The sequence below is a fragment of the Lutra lutra genome, chromosome 14 (assembly GCF_902655055.1).
Source record: "Lutra lutra chromosome 14, mLutLut1.2, whole genome shotgun sequence".
Taxonomy (NCBI): domain Eukaryota; kingdom Metazoa; phylum Chordata; class Mammalia; order Carnivora; family Mustelidae; genus Lutra; species Lutra lutra.
In genome coordinates, this window is record NC_062291.1 from 76,665,643 (window position 1) to 76,688,166 (window position 22,524).

Sequence of the window (22,524 nt, forward strand, 5' to 3'; positions counted from 1 at the left end):
ACAGAGTCATGGGGGAAAAACACCCCACAAATATCTTGAGGGAAGTTGGACGCAGCTTTCCTGTTTTAAGAAGTAACGTCTCAGAAACCATGGGAAACCCTAAACCTTTTACCAGCGCATTTAGCATTTGACAGCAGGGGAAGTAAGGACTGGATCCAAACAGTCCGGCCTGCAGCTGGGCACAAGGTAAGAGCAGAGGCTGTCCCTGGGGTCCCGGTCATTTCAGGTTGAACTTCCACATGTCCAAACCAGCCTTGATCCTTCCGGTTTAGGGAAGAGGGGGTTTCAACTGCTGAGAATGTATTGCTGCTGGGTTACTGGCTTGACCTAACGGTGCTCGGCCACTGCCCCAGGTCTGTCCCCAAGGAGCCCAGGGAGAGACAGCTCAAGGGCAAAAGGAGTTTTTTCCAGATGAGGAGACCAGGGTGAATGATAGGTCAAGGTTACCCAGCTATTCAGTGGTGCGACCAAGTTCTGCCTCCAGGTCTCAGGAAGCCCTACCCTGTGCTTTCTCCTTGGGGTGCCGGATGCTTTCTTGATGCCAGTGACCACCGGGAGAGTCACAGCTTCCATATGGTTTCCCGCATCTTTAGGACAAGTCTCTTCTATTCATTCAAAATAGAAATCCAGGCTGGTTGTGCCCATGCAGTAGGAAAAGTAGAGAAAAGGGCTGGATGCAGAGGTCGACTTGGTTCCTTCTCGGCTCAACGCCTTTGACGACAAGGCTGTGCCCAGCCCCCATGGGTAAGAACATCTTCAATCATGATTATCTTGGAAAATCCAGCTTATTTGATAAAACCAGGAGAAAATTGGATGATTTCTCTCCATTTGAGTCCACACTGACCTCTGTCCCAGTTTCCAGCCCTTCCAACACCTGCAACCCACCCTCTGTGTCCCGGGCACCCACTCTCTGGGCCTATACGGCTTCCTCCTTCTCACAGTTTGGCTTGTTTGCCTGATGGTCCCTGTGAGACCAGCCAGGGACGGTGATTTATCTTTCTCCATTCCCCACAGTATTCTGTAAGTTCTGGTCCAATTAAACCCAGATGAAGCCAATATGACAACTTCCAGATTCAGCTGAAGCCGCCGTGAGCAGGAGCGCACCCCTCAGACACACTGTTGGTTCCAGTCCGTCAGGACGCATCGAGGAAAACAAAGCTTTCCCTGAAGAGAGAGGGAGACAGCACTGTATCTGCAAATTCACCCTTTGCCTTTTTCCTAACATCCCTTGAAGGCAAAGCACTGATTCTACAAGAGAAAGGATTGATTTGTACAATGTCTGTTCACCTTCCTTCTTTTCACTGAAATGGTCCTCGGAGCCGAAGCAGACACACAAAGAAGAGATCAACTTAGAGGAGAGGAGGTGGGCTTTGGTTTCTCTAAGATGTAAGGAGAACAAATGGGACAGTCCCCATGACGAGCAGTAAGAGGACTGGTGCTGACAGGTGTCCGTGCCCTCCCCAGCCCAGCTCCCTCCCTGCCATCCCAGGAGTCTGGAGACCACGGCATTCATGCAGCACAGCCTCTGATTTAATTCCAAGAGCAGAGCTCACATCCCCTGCGGCATTAGCCTTTGCCTGCCCTGCTTCATTATTCCAGCCACGTCTGTGTCCAGAACAGCCATCCCTTAGCTCAGTGGTTCAAGGTTGGAAATTCCAAACATCCCAGTCTGGACAGAGTTTTGGGCCAGAACCCAGAAACAGGAACAGGGGAAATGGGAAAATACTCTCACTGCAGCCCCCCCAACCCCCCCCCCCAAAAAAACCCACAACTGCTCTGAAGGTTAGAGTTTCATGGGAGACATGAGGCAGTCCTGGGAAAAGGATTGCTAAAGAGACGCGCTACTCTTGGGAATGAGCTTTTCGTGGTGGAAACACACACACACACACACACACACAGGAGGGAGGAGGCATTGGGGTGAGTGAGAGGGTGCCCAGAGGAGGTCATTCGGAAGGCTTCATGGAAGAGGGAGTAGAGCGCTTTCCTAACCACTTCCTGTGGAGGGGGGAGGGACTGTGGTGGGAGCATGTGGTAGGGACACGGCCTCAGTCCTTCTAACCCTTTCTGGCCACAGTGCTGGGTGAGTCACCCAGTCTCCCTGAGCCTGTTTCCTCTTCTGTAAAGTCAATCTCGTAACCACCCTCACCTCCTAGGGCTCCCGTGAGCCTAGAGGAGACGACCATAACGGGCTCCAGGCAGGCCCTCGCGTGTGGTTAGCGCTCAAAGTTAGCAGTCCTGTCAGCCCCTTGCAGTGGTTCTGGGGGCTCCCAACAGGCGTCGTTTTATTTCTGTGATACAGTAGCCTTGAGGAGTAGGTAAGATTGTTGTGCTCATTTTCAAGACTTGGAAGCTAAGAATCAGAGAGATTGAATGATTTCCTGAGGACCCTGGACCCTGGGTCCACCAGCCTCCTCACCCCACTGCTCCACGCGAGGGCAGGACATCAGGGCGGCGGGTGCTGCTAAGAATACCAAGGAGCTTTTGACCTTGCAAAGCAGTTCATGCGGCACACACAGAGTCACCCATTTAATTCCTTCATGAGACAGAGAGGGCCGCCGCTCTCACGCTCTACAGCTTGGGGTTAAGAGTGGGGATGACGAGCCGGATCGCAGGTTTCATCTCCAGGCTCTGCCGCACATCAGGAATATGGCTATGAGCCATTACTTAATCCTCTAGGTGGCCTCAGTTTTCCTGTCTCTAGAATGGACTCAGTAATTTGCATCCCTAGCTCATAAGATCAAATGCCTTGCACCCGGCATAGACTTAGCCCTCAGTGAACAGTAGCTGGCACGACCCACGTATTACAGCCGGGAACCTGAATTCTAGAGGAGCAGAGGCTTGAAGCCCAGTTTGTAGGATGTTTCCCATTCTCTCTTAAGGGCCTGGCCCATCTGTTGCAGACCAGACCCGCCAGCTGGAGCATGGCAGGGCCTGCGTCAGCCGCCCGCCCAAATGAGCAACCACCTCCGTCTAACCGAATCCGGGCATAATGCCTCCTACTATCATGGGATTCTTACAAAAATATTAGCTAGATGTATTTTTATTTCCAGCAGCTTTGTCGTTTTTTAGCCCAAATCAAGAATTTAAGTCTCAAGGGTAAAGAGCCATGTAATTATGACAGAGATTAAATCAGCATTGAAAGGCTAATTTTGACGCGCGCCGTGAGCAAGAAAATTCAGGATGAAAGCAGGTTGAAGACGCGCTCAGATTCCAGACCGGGAAGCGAAATGCCTTCAAGCTCAGGTGAAAACGCTGTCTGGAAACATGATGTGCTTTCTTTTTTTTTTTTTCCCTCTATGACTAGATAAAAATCTAATTAAGTCCCGGAGTTTGCCACAGAGAACTCCAACGAAAGCACGATGTGATTTAGTAAACAGGAAAATGCTCAAGGGTGGTAGGATCATGCAGTAACAGATTCAAGCCACCAAGATGTGGTGTTGCCAGGATTTATATAAAACTGAGAGCCAGCGCCGTCTACAAATTTGAGAACTATTTCCAAACTGTGTATGAGTACCCGATGCTTCCAGAACAATTTTAAAACATCAGTAGTATAAATTCTCACTTTCAAATGATGTCAGATTTCAAGTCTTTTCTTCCCACTCAAAGATAAGGGAAAACAAAGATGGAGTCCCTGTTATTTTTCCAGGGTCACAGGTCTAGAGTAGAGAATCTTTTCCCCCGGACAGAGGCAAGCCATGTGGACAAGGTGTGAGGAGGTTACCAGGCTGTATGCCCAGCCCGAGCTCACTGTGGTCGGCAGTCATCATGAACACACATTTAGATAACATTAATAATAGTAATTATGACAATGGTGATGATAATGAATAGGAACATAGGGTCTGAGTGTAAGGAAATGCCTGTCCCCATATTTTACTTCTTGGCTTAAGGCTCAGCCTCCCCTGGAGCCAGTCTGGAAGAAAGACAGGGGCAAACTAGTGTGTATATGACTATTGCGTATATGGGAAAACTGATAGGAAACCTACAAGCCACATGCAGGAGGAAAGAGGAAGGCACGGGAACTATTTAGGTTAAAAAAAACAAAGGAGTTAACAAGACCTAGGGGCCCAGCGGGAGACACTGAGGGTTCCAACAAATGTATGCATGAGATTGTCTTCAGGAGGAAGTGTCCTACAAATATATTCTTCATTAATGTATTTTTACTCATAAGAATACGGCAAGCAGAATCGTTTACATGCAAAAATATTCTTTGTGCATATATTTTCTTGAATATATTTTTAAATGAGTTAACTATATTCAATGACTGTATCATCTTAAGGCTATCATCTTACAAACATGTTCTTATAAATATATTCTCCTCTGCCCGTTGTTTCCTCTGGGACTCCCACCTCTGCAGTCCTCACCATCAGTCTCTTGTCTATAGCCTCTGACGTCAGCAACAGGAAGCGAGGGCAAAGACAAACTGAACTTCTTTAAAACACTTCTATGAAGACAAAGGGAAAATCAGTAAGTTTAAATTACCTAGTTTTATCTGATTTTTTATTTTATTTTATTCTATTTTTAGTCAGTGTGGTGAATGGACCATGGTATTCAGCAAATTGATCTTCCGTGAATTGGTCTGGTGCAGGTTATATGGAAGAGGTAGAAAGATGTGCATTTTAGCTGGCAGCAAGTCCAGTACGAACTCACTGTGTTAGTTGGTATCAAGGTCATTAGAAATAAGTTGGTACATTGACTAATTAGAAAGTGATCCATATTTAGATACCATTATGAATGATAATGACCCTTCCCTTTGACCATGGGTGATTGAATCAGAGGTGTTTGGTCCCCTGACCCAGACATAAGCAAGGCCATCAGAATTCTTCCCTAAGACTTCTCAAGTTGAAAGTGGGAACAAGCCATCCCTAAGACAGATCCTCATTTCATCTTATCTCACCAAGTGAGATAAGCCCCCAACATGCAGGGAAAGAATAGAACCGACTAGCAGAGAGTGGCAAATGACATGGAGCAAAAGAGCATCTTGACAGTGACCACGCACCTGGATCCCACCCTTCCTGAAGCTCAGGAGGAGGAGGTAGCTAGATCCAGTCTCAATGGATGGGTCAGGACATGCCCAGGATTATTCTTAGCATATGAGAGAGATGGAAAGAGGGGAAAAAAAAAAAAAAAATCCAAAGACCTGCCAGGTCAGAGTGGCCCGACCCCAGGAAGCCAATGGTGCAGGTAGCTGGCACTCTGGATGAAGAGAGTTAGATGCATGGAAAAGGCCAGCTCGGGAGACAGGGCCACAGCTGGAAGAGACCTCAAAGCCAGGCTAAGAAGCTGGAGCTTTCCCCTCTAGAAACTGAGACTCACTGCCAGGGGCCTTCAATAGGGGAATGAAGCTCATTGGGGGGTGGGAAGGATGAAGGAAACTGAATGGGGAAAGGCAGGAGGTGGAGCACCCATTGGGAGGCTGCCGCAGAGCTCCAGATGAGCAGTGAGGGGAGCCCACTGAGGCAGGGAGCGATGGAAAGAGTTTTGCTAACTCCCGAACCGCCCTTCAGGCCTTCATACACAGGGTGTGCCAGACTTCTGTGTAGGGCTGGGGGTGGGGAAAGGGACATCAAAGGGAAGGGAGATGGGCACAAGCAGCACCCTTCTGACTGTTTCACATGCTACCCAGAGCACCTAGCACACACACACCTGCCCATCCTGGGTTCCTCAAATACCAGCCGGGAGCATTTCCCCTCAAGGTCTGCGGAACCCGTACTCTGCTCCTGAGCTTGCCAATTTAGCTCTATATTGACGGGCAGAACTTGGTTCCTTGTCCTAAACCAGAGATTCCCTCTGATCCATAAATTCTCCCCAACTTTTTATCTCTCTAAAAAAAGGAGCTCAGATATCATTATTTCTTTTTTTTAAAGATTTTATTTATTGATCTGACAGAGATCACAAGTAGGCAGAGAGGCAGACAGAGAGAGAGAGGAGGAACCAAGCTCCCTGCTGAGCAGAGAGCCCAACACGGGGCTCGATCCCAGGACCCTGAGATCATGACCGGAGCCGAAAGCAGAGGCTTTAACCCACTGAGCCACCCAGGCGCCCCAGATATCATTATTTCTTCCACCTGCCTTTTCTGCTTCATTTTTCCCCCTCTTGTCCTACACTAACATGTACTACCCATAAAATAATAACGCTGTCCCCATTGACACGATTTCCTTATGATGCTATATAATCAATTCCTAACCCCGTTCTCAGGCAGGGGGCACCCTCTTACCCAGCCTGACTGCTACATCAAGGAGTTGTTTTCTTTACCACCGCAGATCGAGGGCTTTGACTTGCTTCTTTGCCCTTTTGTCCTGTGTACCTCATAACCCCTGCCATTTGTTGGAGTGGTGTTTTGTTGTTGTTGTTGTTGTTGTTGTTGTTGTTGTTTTAAGTGCTGTGCTGCCCATGGTCAAGGTAAGCATCTTTCATGATGAGAAAAGGCAACTTCATTTTTTGCCACTGCATTTTAGGGCCTTCTGAGATACCAAGAGTAATGTCCTTTTAAAAGCACCTGTTCCTCAGGGCGGGAACAGATACAACCTGGGGCAGGAGCACTCCGGCTTGTGGGGTCCTCCAAACAGAGCTCCTCCCTGTCCTTCCATGGGGGCACCTCCGGTAACCCCCAGGTGAGAGTGCAGGGGGCAGGGGACAACAGAGCCTGGGACAAACAGGCCCATTGTACCCTCTCCTCCAGAAGGGCTCAGCGATCTCTCTCCAGGGGCCCCTGCTTCAGCATCCTGTCAAGAAGCAAGATGGGCTTCCATTTCCCTGGCAAGGAGGTGGGACACAGCCTTACTTTCCTTCCGGCCGTGCTTGGAGCTGGGCGGGATCCAGCCCCCCATCCACTTCTGGCCCAGCTCTCCCATAGCAGTCCCAGAAGTCTTGGTGGGGACCCTTGCGCCCTGATGCCCTCCAGCAGCACCGTCACCAAGTGAGCTCACAACGAGGACCAGGCACAGTACTCGACAACCCACCTCCTTTTATGGGTGTCTTTCTACATTTCACCACCCTGTTCCACATAATCCATCTTTCCCATAAGGGCCGCCCATGCATCTCCTACCTCAACAGAACCTCTGTTTAAATAACTGTGTTTCTTTCCCTTGAGGTCTACAAATTTCCATTTCCTTGGCTCATTTTGACTCTTGGCTTGGCTCTCTGGACCTGACTTCAAAATGCGTAGGTGAAGACATCCCCTGTCCTAGGGCATCACTTGCAGACCAACGATCTGAAGAGAGAAACCTTAACCTCTCCCCAGAGAACCACCCAGGAGCGCTAAGGTACAGAGCCTCCCATGTAATTTTAAAAAAGAACATTTCCATGCACTCCAACAAAAGATACAACTAAAAGGGAATGAATACAAAATATCAGCTCCTACGGTTTTGTTCAAAATCCTCCTCTAATTTTCCTCCACGGGAGCTCTATAATTGAATGTTTTTGACCAAAAAAAAAAAAAAAAAAAGTCTCTTTCTCCTCTTCTGTCATACTGGGCGTCTATCAGGTTCACATTCCTGTGACCGGAAGTACAGGCTTTTTTCACTCTCTCACCAAGCACTTGTGCAACCCCAGCAGATGTCCTACAATTTAACTGGGTTCTGACACCATCTACCTGGAGACAGCTTCAGATCCCCAGGGTAAGGGCTCAGCCCCACGAGCTGCCCCTGACACTTTGACGCCAGGCTATTGCCTGTGCCTCTGACCGGTTATAAATTGGAGGTTTACATCCAGCCATGACAGACCACAACACCTGCCTGGGGTTTGGTCATTTGCCAGAATGCCGCTCACAGAATTCAGGGAAACAATTTACTTAACTAGATTATGGGTCTATAATTAAAGAAACATTATACCAGTATATTATAACTCAGGAGCAGCCAGAGAGGAAGGGCGAATAGGGCAAGATATGGAGAAAGGAGTGCACAGCTACCATGCCCTCCCCACACCTACCACCCTTCCAGACCCAGCCTATTTTCAGAGGCTTCATTACACAGGGAGGATTGATTAAATCTTTGGCCACTGGTGATTGAGTAGATCTCCAGCCCCTCTCCCCTCCCAGGAGGTAGAGCTCAAAATTTCAGCTCTCTAAGGTGGGTCCCCCCCAACCCAACTCCACCCCCCCACCCCCACCCCCACCCCGTGCTGGGGGGGGCTGGGGCTGGTGGTGGGTGGGCGGGGCAGGGTCAGTTTAAGTTTTACTGCATAAACCACAAAATCACTGTTTAACCGAGATGGAATCGCTCTGGCACTCAGCAGTCACCTCAACACCTGTCAGCTCAACAGTTTGCTCTTAACTCCTGGATTCTGTCTACATAGTTCCCATGCAAACATTTCCTGGAACTCAAATGCATCAGATTCAAATGCACCTGGGTGCTGATGCCCAGTCCTGCCTTCTTCTAGTCCCCCTGTCTTCAGTTCTTTTCCCTCTCCTCCTCCAAGTCCTTCTCTCATCAAGACCTGGCTGGACCACTGAGTTTCTCCTGGATTTATCCAGGAGACAAATAAATAAATAACCAGGAGTTGAGCTCCTATTTCTACTGGCTCATGTTAATGCCTTTCTATTATCTTCTGACATAGCTAGTTTTCTGATCAACAGTCGTATCAATCACGTTGAGAAAACAGATTCTCACCAAGGGGAGGGAAGGACAGGCGGCAGATTCCAAGGGCTCTGGCTTGAGGGATGAGAAGAGAAGCACCCTTGGGGGAAGATGATTGTTTCATTTTGGGGCATGCTGTGTTTAAGGTGTTGTCGTCCAACCAGGTGAAGATGCCATATGGCTGTATGAGCAACTTTGATGGGTGCTTTCCTGTACAGATGGGAGGTAAAGCCATGTGCAGGGACCATCTGCCCAGCCTGATGTCATGGGGGATTCTGATGCCTGCAAGCCATTGGAGCATCTGAGCCATGGGATCAGCCAATTCCAGGGGAAGAAAACAGGAACCAAAGAAGTTTTTGCCATCCAGCAAAGCATCAGGGTGGTCAGCACATTTTTGCCAGAGAAACATGCTCTGAATCTAGCACGGCTGCTCTTTCAGTGAGAAATGCGAACAGAAAGGCTGAGACCCTGCACCCAGAGAGCCACATCCTCTGCCAGGTCATGCAAGCTCTTGTCTCTCACCCCAGTAAGGACTCTCTGGAGACATAACTGCCTTGACAAGGCCAGCATAAAAACTCTGTGAAAAGTCGCAGGTGGGAAGGAAGAGGAAGGTCCCAAGAGAGCCAGTTGGAGGTAGGTGGGGTCTGCACCTTCTGCCCTCCCCACAGCGAGGACAGCCCTGGAGAACCCCCAGAGAGGAGCAGGGATCTCAGAGCTGGCTTGCAGATCAGCTGCGCTGAGGCAGGGAGCAGAAAAGAGTTGGGGACAGCAACTCTGTGACCAGTGCAGCCCCTCTCTGCTCTGAATCTCCCCAGGCTTTCACAGGGAGCAGTAGGGATGATTCTTCAGCCAGTCCATTCCCATACTCATTTCTAAGCATGCACTGGATGTTCAGAAAAGGATGGGGCTCATATAAGAGCTGCTGGGACCTTCCCCAATCCCTCAGCCTTCAGCTTTCTGATGCCCCCACAAGCTAGGAGACCTCCAGGATATTGTGGAAAGATGCCCTGAGCTAACGAGGTCTAAAAGTTGATGCCATATCTACTTGCAACTTGTCTGATTATGGAAAATTACAACCCTTCTCTGTGACTACTTTCCCCATAAGATGCCTAAGAGGCAGTTAACCCAGTGAGAGGCTCACGGCAAATGCTCCAAGAATATTAGCTATTTTTATGACAAGAATGATAATGTGGAATGGGTCATTTGGATTAATGACCCTCCCTAAGTTGGAATAAGCAAAACATCTGTTTGTAACAAGCTGATTCAGTAATAATCACAGACACTGTAGACTAAGCACCCACATGCCAGCCACTAGAGCCACATCATTTCATTTAGCTCTCAGGCACACCTTGCAAGGCAGGGGATCTCAGCCCCTGTTTGGAAGATGAGCAAACTGAAGCACAGAAAGGTGAAATAACTTCCCCCAAAGTCACCAGCTAACAAATGGCATAGCTTGAACTGAAAACCAGGCCTTTTCATTATCCCCCTGAAGCCACATCTATAAAAAATGGAGAAGCCCTTTCAAACAGTACACTGCTCACAAGAAATAAACATAGAGACCCACAGACTAGAATAGAGAGCCCAGAGATAAATCCAAGCTTCAACAAAGTTGCCAGAAGCACACTGGCGGTCCATATGCAAAAGCATGAAAATGAATCCTTATCTCACACTGTATACAAAAATCAAGTCAAAATCAATCTAAGGGGAAGAAGCAGGATGGAGGAGGAGTAGCAGACTAAAATATCATCAGGTCCCAGGAGTTCAGCTAGATAGTTATCAAACCATTCTGAACACCTACAAACTCAACAGGAGATAGAAGAGAAGAGCAGCAATTCTAGGAACAGAAAGTCAACCACTTTCTGGAAGGTAGGACGTGCGGAGAAGTGAATCCAAAGTGTTGGGGAGGTAGACCACGGGGAGAGGGGCCGGCTCTCGGCAAACAGGGAGCAGCAGAGCACAAAATCAGAACATTTAGAAGTCTACTCCACTGAGGGATGTTGCTCCAGAGGCTAAGCGGGGAGTGGATCCTTTACAGGGACAGTGTGGTCTCAGGACCCATGGGGTCACAGAGAGACCGGAGGGTCTGAGTGTGGCAGAGCTGCCAGGTATCAGAGTGGGGAAGCCAACTACAGAGACAGAGCCGAGGAGTGAGCTCTCAGCTTGGAGTTACCTTAAACTGTGATCCAAAGCACAGTCAGGCCCCTGCTCTTCAAGCAGGGAATCCACAAGTGGCAGATCCAGAGAGACCCCATCCTTCCTTCTCTGGGAGGAGAGGTATGGCAGGAATCTGCTTGGTTTGGAGACTCCTAACGGGGCCATGCACCAGAGATAGAAATGCTTGGTCATGGGCCGGATGAGCTCTAAGTGCAGCCAGAGACTACAGAGACAGGAGAGATTGACTGCTTTCCTCTGAGGGCACACAGAGGAGTGGGACCCCAAGCTCTCGCCTCCTATATGGCTGGAGATTGGGAGGTCGCCATCTTCATTCTCATCCTCCAAAGCTCTATGGAAAGCATTCAGAGAACAAAAGCTCCAAGAGTGAACTCAACCCGAGCCAATTAATTAACCTGGCCTCTGACAAGGGTGGTACAATTCTGCCTCTGGCAAAGGCATTTGAGAATCATGGCAACAGGTCCCTCCCCCAGAAGATTAGCAAGAACATCTAGCCAAGAACAAGTTCACCAATCAAGGAGAACAGTGGAACTACAGAGCTAGGGGAAAGCAACACATAGAATTCATGACTTTTTGCCCATGATCCATTAGTCTTTCAAAGTTAAATTTTTTTAATTTTATTTTTTCTTATTCTATTTTTTAAATTTTTCTTCTTTCCTATTTTAATATTTTTAAGCTATTTTATCATATCAATACCTTTTTTAAAATCTTTTTAAATTTTCATTGTCATTGTCGTATTTTATCCCTTTGTTGTATTTAATGTTATTTTTAATACATATATAGGGGGTTTTTTTCTTTAAAATTTTGGGATGCAATTTCTTCTAATAGATCAAAATATACCCTAAATCTAGCACAGGGCTTTGTTCTAGTCTCCAACCTGATCACATTCTTTCCTTTTTTTTTTTTTTCTTTTTTCTTTTTCAACCAACTTCTTATCAATTCCTTTTTTAGAATCTTTTTTAAATTTTCATCTTTACAGTCATATTCCATCCCTTCATCATGTTTACCCTTATTTTTGTCTGTATGTAAGTTTTTCTTTCTTTAAAATTTTGGGAGGTAGTTTCTTCTAAGAGACCAGAATACACCCAGAATCAAGTGGGTGGCTCTGTTCTATTTACCAGTCTAATATATATATATATATATATATATATATATTATTCTTTTATTTTTATTTTTTCCCCTTTCTTCTCCCCCCGGTTTTGGGTCTCTTCTGATTTGGTCACCGTATATTTTTCTGGGGTCTTTGCCACCCTTTTAGTATTGTATTCTCTCCTTCATATATTCTTATCTGGATAAAATGACAAGGCAGAAAAACTCACCACAAAAAAAGAAGAGGCAGTACCGATGGCTAGGGACCTAATCAATACGAACATTGGTAATATGTGAGAACTAGAGTTCAGAATGATGATTATCAAGGTGCTGGCTGGGCTTGAAAAAGGCATGGAAAATATTAGAGAATCCCTTTATGGAGAAATAAAATCCTTTCTGGAGAAAGAAAAGAACTAAAGTCTAACCAAGTTGAAATCAAAAAACCTGTTAATGAGCTGCAATAAAAAATGGAGGCTCTGACTGCTAAGATAAATGAGGCAGAAGAGAGAATTAGTGATATAGAAGACCAAACAATGGAGAATAAAGAAGCTGAGTAAAGGAGAGACAAACAACTACTGGACCTTGAGGGGAGAATTCAGGAGATAAGTGATATCATAAGACAAATTAGAATTATTAGAATAATTGGGATCCCAGAAGAAGAAGAAAGAGAGAGAGGGAAAGCAGGTATATTGGAGCAAATTATGGTAGAGAATTTCCCTAATATGGCAAAGGGAACAAGCATCAAATTCCAGGAGGCACAGAGAACCCCCTTTAAAAGGTCCACATCCCATCATCTAATAGCAAAACTTACAAGTCTCAGCGACAAAGAGAAAATCCTGAAAACAGCTCAGGACAAGAAGTCTGTAACATACAATGGTAGAAATATCAGATTGGCAGCAGACTTAGCCACAGAGACCTGGCAGGCCAGAAAGAACTGGCATGATATATTCAGAGCACTAAATGAGAAAAATATGCAGCTAAGAATACTATATCCAGCTGGGCTGTCATTGAAAATAGAAGGAGAGATAAAAAGCTTCCAAGACAAACAAAAATTAAAATAATTTGCAAACACCAAACCAGCTGTACAGGAAATATTGAAAGGAGTCCTCTAAGCAAAGAGAGAGCCTAAAGGTAGTAGACCAGAAAGGAACAGAGACAATATATAGTAACAGTCACTGTACAGGCAATACAATGGCACTAACTTTATATCTTTCAATAGTTACTGTGAATGTAAATGGGCCTCTAGCCCATTTGCCCCAATCAAAAGACACAGGGTATCAGAATGGATAAAAAAGCAAGACCCATCGATATGCTGTCTACAAGAAACTTATTTTAGACACAAAGTCTCCTCCAGATATAAAGTGAGGGGTAGAAAACAATTTACCATGCTAATGGACATCAAAAGAAAGCTGGGGTGGCAATCCTTATATCAGATAAAATAGATTTTAAGCCAAAGACTATAATAAGAGATGAGGAAGGATATCATACTTAAAGGGTATATCTTACTTAAAGGGTTTGCCCAACAAGAAATCTAACAGTTTTAAATACCTATGTCCTTAACGTGGGAGCAGCAAACTATAAAAACCAATTAATAACAAAAAAAAAAGAAAGAAAGAAAGAAAAGAAACACATCAACAATAATACAGTAAGAGTAGGGGACTTTAGCAACCCTTTCACTGAAATGGACAGATCATCTAAGCAAAAGATCAACAAGGAAATAAAGACCTTAAATGACACATTGGACCAGATGGACATCACAGATATATTCAGAACATTCCATCCAAAGCAACATAACACACATTCTTTTCTAGTGCACATGGAACATTCTCCGGAATAGATCACATCCTGGGTCACAAATCAGGTCTCAACTGGTACCAAAAGATTGGGATCATTCCCTGTATATTTTCAGACCACAGCACTCTGAAGCTAGAACTCAATCACAGGAGGAAAGTTGGAAAGAAGTCAAATACGTGGAGGCTAAAGAGCATCCTACTAAAGAATGAATGGGTCAACCAGGAAATTAAAGAAGAATTGAAAAAATTCGTGGAAACAAAAGATAATGAAAACAAAATTCTTCCAAATCTTTGGGACACAGCAAAGGCAGTCTTGAGAGGAAAGTGTATAGTGATACAAGCCTTTCTCAAGAAACAACAAAGGTGTTTGGCTCAGTAGGTTAAGCCTCTGCCTTCGGCTCAGGTCATGATCTCAGGGTCCTGGGATCGAGCCCTGCATCGGGCTCTCTGCTCAGCAGGGAGCCTGCTTCCCCCTCTCTCTCTGCCTGCCTCTCTGCCTACTTGTGATCTTTCTCTCTGTCAAATAAATAAATAAATAAAATCTTTAAAAAAAAAAAAAAAAAGAAACAACAAAGGTCTCAAGTACACAACCTAATCCTACCCCTAAAGGAGCTGGAGAAAGAACAGCAAAGAAAGCCTAAACCCAGCAGGAGAAGAGAAATAATAAAGATCAGAGCAGAAATCAATGAAATAGAAACCAAAAGAACAGTAGAACAGATCAATGAAACTAGGAGCTGGTTCTTTGAACGAATTAATAAGATTGATAAACCCCTGGCCAGACTTATCAAAAAGAAAAGAGAAAGGACCCAAATAAATGAAATCATGAATGAAAGGAGAAATCAAACCACACCAAAGAAATACAAACAATTATACACCAAATATACACCAGCAAATTTGACAATCTGGAAGAAATGGATGCATTCCTAGAGACACATAAACTACCAAAACTGAACCAGGAAGAAATAGAAAACCTGAACAGACCCATAAGCAGCAGTAAGGAGATTGAAGCAGTCATCAAAAATCTCCCGACAAAGAGCCTAGGGCTAGACAGCTTCCCAGGGGAATTCTACCAAATATTTAAAGAATTAATATCTATTCTCCTGAAACTCTTCCAAAAAAATAGAAATGGAAGGAAAATTTTCAAACTCATTTTATGAGGCCAGCATTACCTTGATCCCAAAACCAGACAAAGACTGACCCCATCAAAAAAAGGAGAATTTCAGACCAATATCCTTGATGAATACGGATGCAAAAATTCTCAGCAAATTCTAGCCAATAGGATCCAACAGTACCTTAAAGGATTATTCACTATGACTGAGTAGGACTTATTCCTGGGCTGCAAAGTTGGTTCAACATCCACAAATCAATCAATATGATATAATACATTAATAAAAGAAAGAACAAGAACCATATGATACTCTCAATAGATGCTGAAAAAAGTATTTGACAAAGTACAGCATCCTTTCTTGATCAAAATTCTTCAAAGTGTAGGGATAGAGGATACATACCTCAATACCATCAAAGTCATCTATGAAAAACCAACAGCGAATATCATTCTCAATGGGGAAAAACTGAGAACTTTTCTGCTAAGGTTGGGTTAGGAGGGATATCCACTATCACCACTGCTATTCAACATAGTTCTAGAAGACCTAGCCTCAGCAATCAGACATAAAAACAAATTGAAGACATCTGAATTGGCAATGAAGAAGTCAAACTCTCACTCTTTGCAGATGATATAATAATTTATGTGGAAAACCCCAAAGACTCCACTCCAAAACTGCTAGAACTCATGCAGGAATTCAATAAAGTATCAGGATATAAAATCAATGGACACAAATCAGTTGCATTTCTATACACCAACAGCTAGACAGAAGAAAGAAATTAAGGAGTTGATCCCATTTACAATTGCACCCAAAGGCATAAGATACCTAGGAATAAACCTAACCAAAGAGGCAAAGAGTCTATACTCAGAAAACTATAAAGTACTCATGAAAGAAATTGAGGAAGACACACCAAAAAAAATGAGAAAATGTTCCATGCTCATGGATTGGAAGAACAAATATTGTGAAAATGTCTATGCTACCTAAAGCAATCTATACATTTAATGCAATCCCTATCAAAATACCATCATTTTTTTCAAAGAAATGGAACAAATAATCCTAAAATTTATACGGAACCAGAAAAGACCCGAAAAAACAGAGGAATGTTGAAAAAGAAAACCAAAGTTAGCGGCATCCCAATTTCAGACTTCAGGCTCTATTACAAAGCTGTCATCATCAAGACAGTATGGTACTGGCACAAAAACAGACACATAGATCAATGGAACAGAATAGAGAGCCCAGAAATAGCCCCTCAACTCTACAGTCAACTAATCTTTGACAAAGCAGGAAACATGTCCATGGAAAAAAGACAGTCTCTTCAACAAATGGTGCTGGGAAAATTGGGACAGCCACATGCAGAAGAATGAAAGTAGACCATTTCCCTACACCACACACAAAAATAGAATCAGAATGGATGGAAGACCTCAGTGTGAGATAGGAATCCATCAAAATCCTTGAGGAGGGGGAGCCTGGGTGGCTCAGTGGGTTAAAGCTTCTGCCTTTGGCTCGGGTCATTATCCCAGGGTCTTGGGATCAAGTCCTGCATCCAGCTCTATGCTCAGCAGGGAGCCTGCTTCACTCTCTCTCTCTCTGCCTGCCTCTCTGCCTACTTGTGATCTCTGTCAGATAAATAAATAAAATCTAAAAAAAAAAAAAATCCTTGAGGAGAACACAGGCAGCAACCTCTTTGACCTCAGCTGCAGCAACTTCTTCCTAGAAACATCGCTAAAGACAAGGGAAGCTAGGACAAAAATGAACTATTGGGACTTCATCAAAATCAAAAGGTTTTTCACAGCACAGGAAACACTAAACAAAACCAAAAGACAACTGACAGAATGGGAGAAGATATTTGCAAATGACATATCAGATAAAGGGCTAGTATCCAAAAATCTATAAAGAGCTTCGCAAGCTCAACACCCAAAGAACAAATAATCCAATCAAGAAATGGGCAGAAGACATGAATAGTCATTTCTGCAAAGAAGACATCCAGATGGCCAACAGACATATGAAAAGGTGCTCAACATCACTTGGCATCGGGCAAATACAAATCAAAACCACAATGAGATACCACCTCACACACGTCAGAATCGCTAAAAAAACAGGTCAGAAAATGACAGATGCTGGAGAGGATGTGGAGAAAGGGGAACCCTCCTACACTGTTGGTGGGAATGCAAGCTGGAGCAGCCACTCTGGAAAACAGCATGGAGGTTCCTCAAAAAGTTGAAAAAATCTACCCTACGACCCAGCAATCACACTACTGGGTATTTACCCTAAAGATACAAATGTAGTGATCTGAAGGGGCATGTGCACATAAATGTTTATAGCAGCAATGTCCACAATAGCCAAACTATGGAAAGAACCTAGATGTCCATCAACAGATGAATGGATAAAGAAGATGTGATATATATATATATATATATACACACACACAATGGAATACTATGCAGCCATCGAAAAAGTGAAATCTTGCCATTTGCAATGACGTGGACAGAACTAGAGGGTATTAGGCTGAGCGAAATAAGTCAATCAGAGAAAGACAATTATCATGCAATCTGATATGAGGACTTTGAGATGCAGGGTAAGAAGTTTATGGGGTAGGGAAGGAAAAAAATGAAACAAGATGGGATTGGGAGGGAGACATACCATAAGAGACTCTTGATCTCACAATACAAACTGAGGATTGCTGGGGGGGTGGGGGTTAGGGAGAGGGTAGTTGGGTTATGGACATTGGGGAGGGTATGTGCTATGGTGAGTCCTGTGAAATGTGTAAGCCTAGTGATTCACAGATCTGTACCCCTGTGGCAAATAATACATTATATGTTAATAAAAATAATTTTTTAAAAATCGATATAAGGGGGTGCCTGGGTGGCTCAGTGGGTTAAAGCCTCTGCCTTCGGCTCGGGTCATGATCCCAGCGTCCTGGGATCGAGCCCCACATCGGGCTCTCTGCTCAGCAGGGAGCCTGCTTCTTCCTCTCTCTCTGCCTGCCTCTCTGCCTACTTCTGATCTCTCTCTGTGTCAAATAAATAAATAAAATCTTTTAAAAAAATCGATATAAGACTTTTTTAAAAAGATTTTATTTATATATTTGAAAGAAAGAACACGAGCAGGGAGATGGGTAGAGGGACATGCAGACTCCCCCCACTGACCTGAGCCAAGGGCAGATGCTTAAAACTGAGCCACCCAGGTACCCCTAAAGACCTAAACATAAGATTTGAAATTATAAAACTACTAGAAGAAAACAAAGGGGATAGCTTCTTGATATTGGTGTGGGCACACTTTTTTTGGATACGACACCCAAAGAACTGGCAACGAAAGCAAAGATAGATAAACAAGATTGTGGCAACCTATAAAGCTACTACATAGCAAACAATTTAAAAAGCAAAAAGGCAATCTATGGATTGGGAGAAGATATTTGCAAAGCATATATCTGATAATGGGTTAATAGCCAAAATACTCATATAATTCCATAGCAAAAAAACCCACAACCCAATTAAAAAATGGGCAAATGAACCTAAATAGGCATTTTTCAAAAGAGGACATGCAACCAGCCAATAGGTATATGAAAAGATGCTCTGTATCACTCATCATTGGGGGAATGCAAATCAAAACCACAATGAGATATCACCTCAGACGTGTTAGAATGACTATCAGCCAAAAGACAAGATAACAAATGTTGTCAAGCATGTGGAGAAAAGGGAACTTTGTGCACTGTTAGTCAGAATTTAATTTGTGTAGCCATTGTGAAAAACAATATAAATTTCCTCCAAAAATTAAAAATAGAACTACTTTGTGATCCAGCATCCCACTTCTCAGTATACATACAAAGGAAATGGATCTCCAAGAGATATCTGCACTCCCATGTTCATTGTAGCATTATGTACAATAGCCAAGATATGGAAACAACTTAACTCTGTCCATCAACAGATGAATAGATAGAGAAAATGAAATTAATCTCAACTGTTCTCACTATAAATAAAGAAAAGGTAACTATGTGAGGTAATGGGTATATTAATTAGCTTGATTGAGGTGCTGATTTCACAATGGATACATTTATCAAAGCATCAATTCATATACATTAAATACATACAATTATTAGTCAACCATACTCAATAAAACTGGGGAAAAGAAAGAGAGAGAAGCCCTATGCCTAAGGCGGCCACCTAACTTAATAGTGAGTGCAAACCTTTCACTGCGTGACCAATAATTTGGTTTATCCAGAACCGGGGAATTTCTTGGGACATGAAACTTCCAGTAATAAAACTGGGATAGCCCTGGGCAGACCAGATCATTTTGTCACTCTGCTTTTGAGAGTGAAAAGGAAACTGATTATTCATTCAATTTATGCTACTTATTCTCCTTTGATTTCTTCTTTGACGAATGGATTGTTTAAAAGTGTGTTGCCTAATTTCCAAAATATTTAGAGGTTTTCTAGATATTTCATTTTTTATTTTCAAGTTTAATTCCATTTTGGTTAGAGAACATGGTTTTTAGGGTTTTAACTTTTTGTAATTTACTGAGACTTGTTTTGTGGTCCAGCATATGATCTATCTTGAAGAATCTTCCATTTGCAGGGAAAAGAATGTGTGTTTTCCTATTGATGGGCAGAGGTTCTATGAATGTCAACCAGTTTAAATAAAGTGATAGTTTTGTTCATATCTTCCACATGCTTAGTCTACTTGTTCCATCGGTTATGGAGTGGGGGGTAATAAAATCTCCTGCTATGATAGATTTATTTCTCCCTTTAGTTCTGTCACTTTTGCCTCTTGTGTTTTGAATCTGTTATTGGTAGCATATAGTTTTAGGCTTGTTATATTTTCTGATGAATTGGCCTTTTTCATTATTATGAAAGGCCCCTCTTTATCCTTTGCAAAATTTATCTTGAAGTCTAGATTAAATAATTCACAAGCTCCCTCTCATCCTAAAAAAGAAAAAGTTAAGAAAGTGTGTATGTCCCTTCAGCAGCCCTGACTCATTTTAAGTCAGAGATATTCTGTGGGGTTATTTTCATTTCCTTTCTTGGCACAAGACATATCTCAACACTTAGAACATCCATTTATACAAAAAAAAAAAAATGTTTGGTTAGTTTAAACCTTCCCAGATGTGATTCCAAATTGGCTGCGAGAGAAGCAGCTATTTCTGTCAGCTGGGCTGACAATGCCTTTTGTCTTGGGGAAAAAGCAGCAATTTATCAGCTGTCTTAGACCCAGTTCACTGGAGTAGGGGGACAGATGCTACCGTTGCCCTTTGGAAACCTCAGAAACACAGGTGACCTTCTCGTGTAGCAGCCTCCTTCCTCGTGGCTTGTCTGTCATTTCATCTGCACAGGGATACACTGGGATAGGGTCACTGGGTCCTATAGCATCTAACTAATGACTAATTGAAGCTCACTGTGAAGCTGGAACGTACAGAGGGGCCATGGGGAGGGTGGCAGCGAGTGTTGTTTAAAAAAAAAAAAAAAGATGCATCAGGGGTACCTGGGTGGCTCAGTTGTTAACGGCTGCTGGCTCAGGTCATGATCCCAGGGTCCTGGGATCGAGCCCCACATCGGTCTCCCTGCTCAGTGGAGAGCCTGCTTCTCCTTCTCCCTCTGCCTGCCGCTCTGCCTACTTGTGCTCTCTCTGTCAAATAAACAAATAAAATCTTTAAAAAAAAAAAGGCATCAAAGACATACATGTAGTTCCTAGTTTAGAAGACAGGAGAACAGCATTCCCCAAGACTGGAAGAGGGGTGTTGGTTGGTACCATCTTGTCTCGGTCTTGTATCCATCATGTTCAGCATAGTCATAGGCACCTAGGAGATATTTAATTCGTATTTTTGGATGGTTCAATAAATAAATGAATAAAAGTAAAGTCAGAATGTGCTCTCAGAAAAAGTAAAGGAATAAATCAGGGGTCCAAAACCTTGCTCCTTCGGGACCCCTATCAGTTGGGGTTCCGTTGCATACAATAATAACCACTCTAGCTAGTTTAAGCAGAAGTGGCTCTAATTCCAGGAATCAAGAATAAATAACCTCTAGGCTAAGAAGAGATTCCAAGAAAACTTCACAGAACTGGTTCACCAGGGAAAAGGAATTATTCCCTCTGCCTAGGAAGAAGCTGTGGACGCAGGAAGTGACGCTGGCTCCGGGTCTACACCGCCAGTGGTTGGGGGTCAGGAAGCTGTCCCTAGAATTGCCCGCTCCCAAGCTCCACTGTGCCTGATGGAAACACTGCAGCAAAACAGGTGCGAATCTCCCACTTGACTCAGTTCTGAATTCAGATCCCAAGAAATGCACCTGGTTGAGTGACTCTGATTCATTTCTGCAGCCACACCTGCAGGGAGTTAGGAAAACACTGATCTTAGCTTTCCAGCCTCTGCCGTGGAAGAAGTTATCCCCGAAGGAAACTGAAACCGAAGTGGAATGAGCCAACCTACGTCTCCACGGCGGACGCTAGAAGGGTTACATCAGTATGGCTGGAGTAAGATATTGGGGGCCCCTGGGGGCCGAGGGTTCACATTCTGAATGCTTCAAGAACTTCATGCTGGCCAGATGAGACAAGACTCAGCCAGATCTGCTTCTCTCTGTGAACTGAGAGTCCGGGCAGAAAAGAACAGCAGAGCCTGTGGGGCTGGGGGTGGGGGAGAGGAGAAGCCCAGAAGGGAAGCAGGAAGAACTAGCGGGGAGAAACCAGGAAGGTAGTCGTCGTTAGAGAAGATGAGGCTGGTCAGCAGCCCCTGGGCTTGACCAGAGGAGGCCCCACGGGCGGGATCAGCCAGGGAGAGCACGGAGGGAAGAGCACAGTGGTGGCATCTGGCAGGATCTGGTAAAGCTGGAAATGCACACCAAACGTTTCTGACAGGAGCTGACACACAAGACAGGTGCACGAACACGCTCACAGAATTGGGGGAAATTCCACCTGAATGTCCAGGAAGAGCGCAGCAGAAAGGGGTCTATTCAGACAGTGAATACAGAAGTTAAAATGAAGTTTGAGTATTATCTATGTGCGGAAGGGTCTACAGCAGCCTCGCTGGAGGTCACTTCAAGGGCATGGAGGACAGAAATGGAACGAGGAAGATAGAAAAAACTTTATCCATTGCTAATATTTACTTAAAAAAAAAAAAAAACATAAAGGGGCACCTGGGTGGCTCAGTCGGCTATGCCTCTGACTCTTGATTTCGGCTCAGGTCATGATCTCAGTGTCACGAAATCAAGCCCCACATCAGGCTCTGCGCTGAGTGCAGAGTCTGCTTTTCTCCCTATCTCCATGCTCCTCTCTACCCCTGTTCTCTCTCTCCCTCCCTCCCTCTCTCGCCCTCTAAAAATAAGTAAATAAACTTTTTTTTTTAAAGCAGGTAAGAAAATAGGATAATATGTTAACAACTATTAAGTGGTGACAGTATGGGTGTTGGTTATATTCTTTTTGTGCTTACTTTTCTGTGGAATTTAATTTCTCACAAAATGGATTTGTGTTTTTGAGAAATGGAGGTGAGTGATTGGGAAGTGATTTTGCACGTTTAATTCAACTCAATGAACTTCTGGTGCTCGCTGTCCCACTTGGCTCCAGTGACTGCTGTTGGGGGTGGGGGGCACATAGCCTGCCTCCTCCGAGGTTTAGGCAAATGGATGGGTTGGGGCTTCACAGCTTCTGCTCCTGGCCTTGAGATGGGGAGAGACGGGGGGGGGGGGCAGGTTTGGTGTCCTGGGGGGAAATAGACAGGCACCACCCCCCAGCCCTCTGCCCCCTCCAGAGCTAGAGGGAGGGACAGACACCTCAGTATCCATGGTCCCCTCCCTGAGCTTTCTTTCCCTTCACC

The 22,524-nt window shown here is 44.3% G+C and overlaps 1 protein-coding gene across 2 annotated transcripts in view; it reads right to left on the bottom strand.

Moving 5' to 3' along the window:
• The window catches only part of PRLHR (prolactin releasing hormone receptor), a 54,507-nt gene that overhangs the window by 18,944 nt on the left and 13,039 nt on the right, over positions 1-22,524 (bottom strand). Inside the window, exon 4 of one of the 2 annotated variants that reach the window (XM_047701422.1) lies at positions 502-1,164. The gene's annotated coding sequence lies outside the window, so the exon portion shown is untranslated. Of the gene's footprint in view, positions 1-501; positions 1,165-20,204; positions 20,259-22,524 lie in introns of those variants that run through there. The other variant, XM_047701423.1, reaches the window with a different exon arrangement.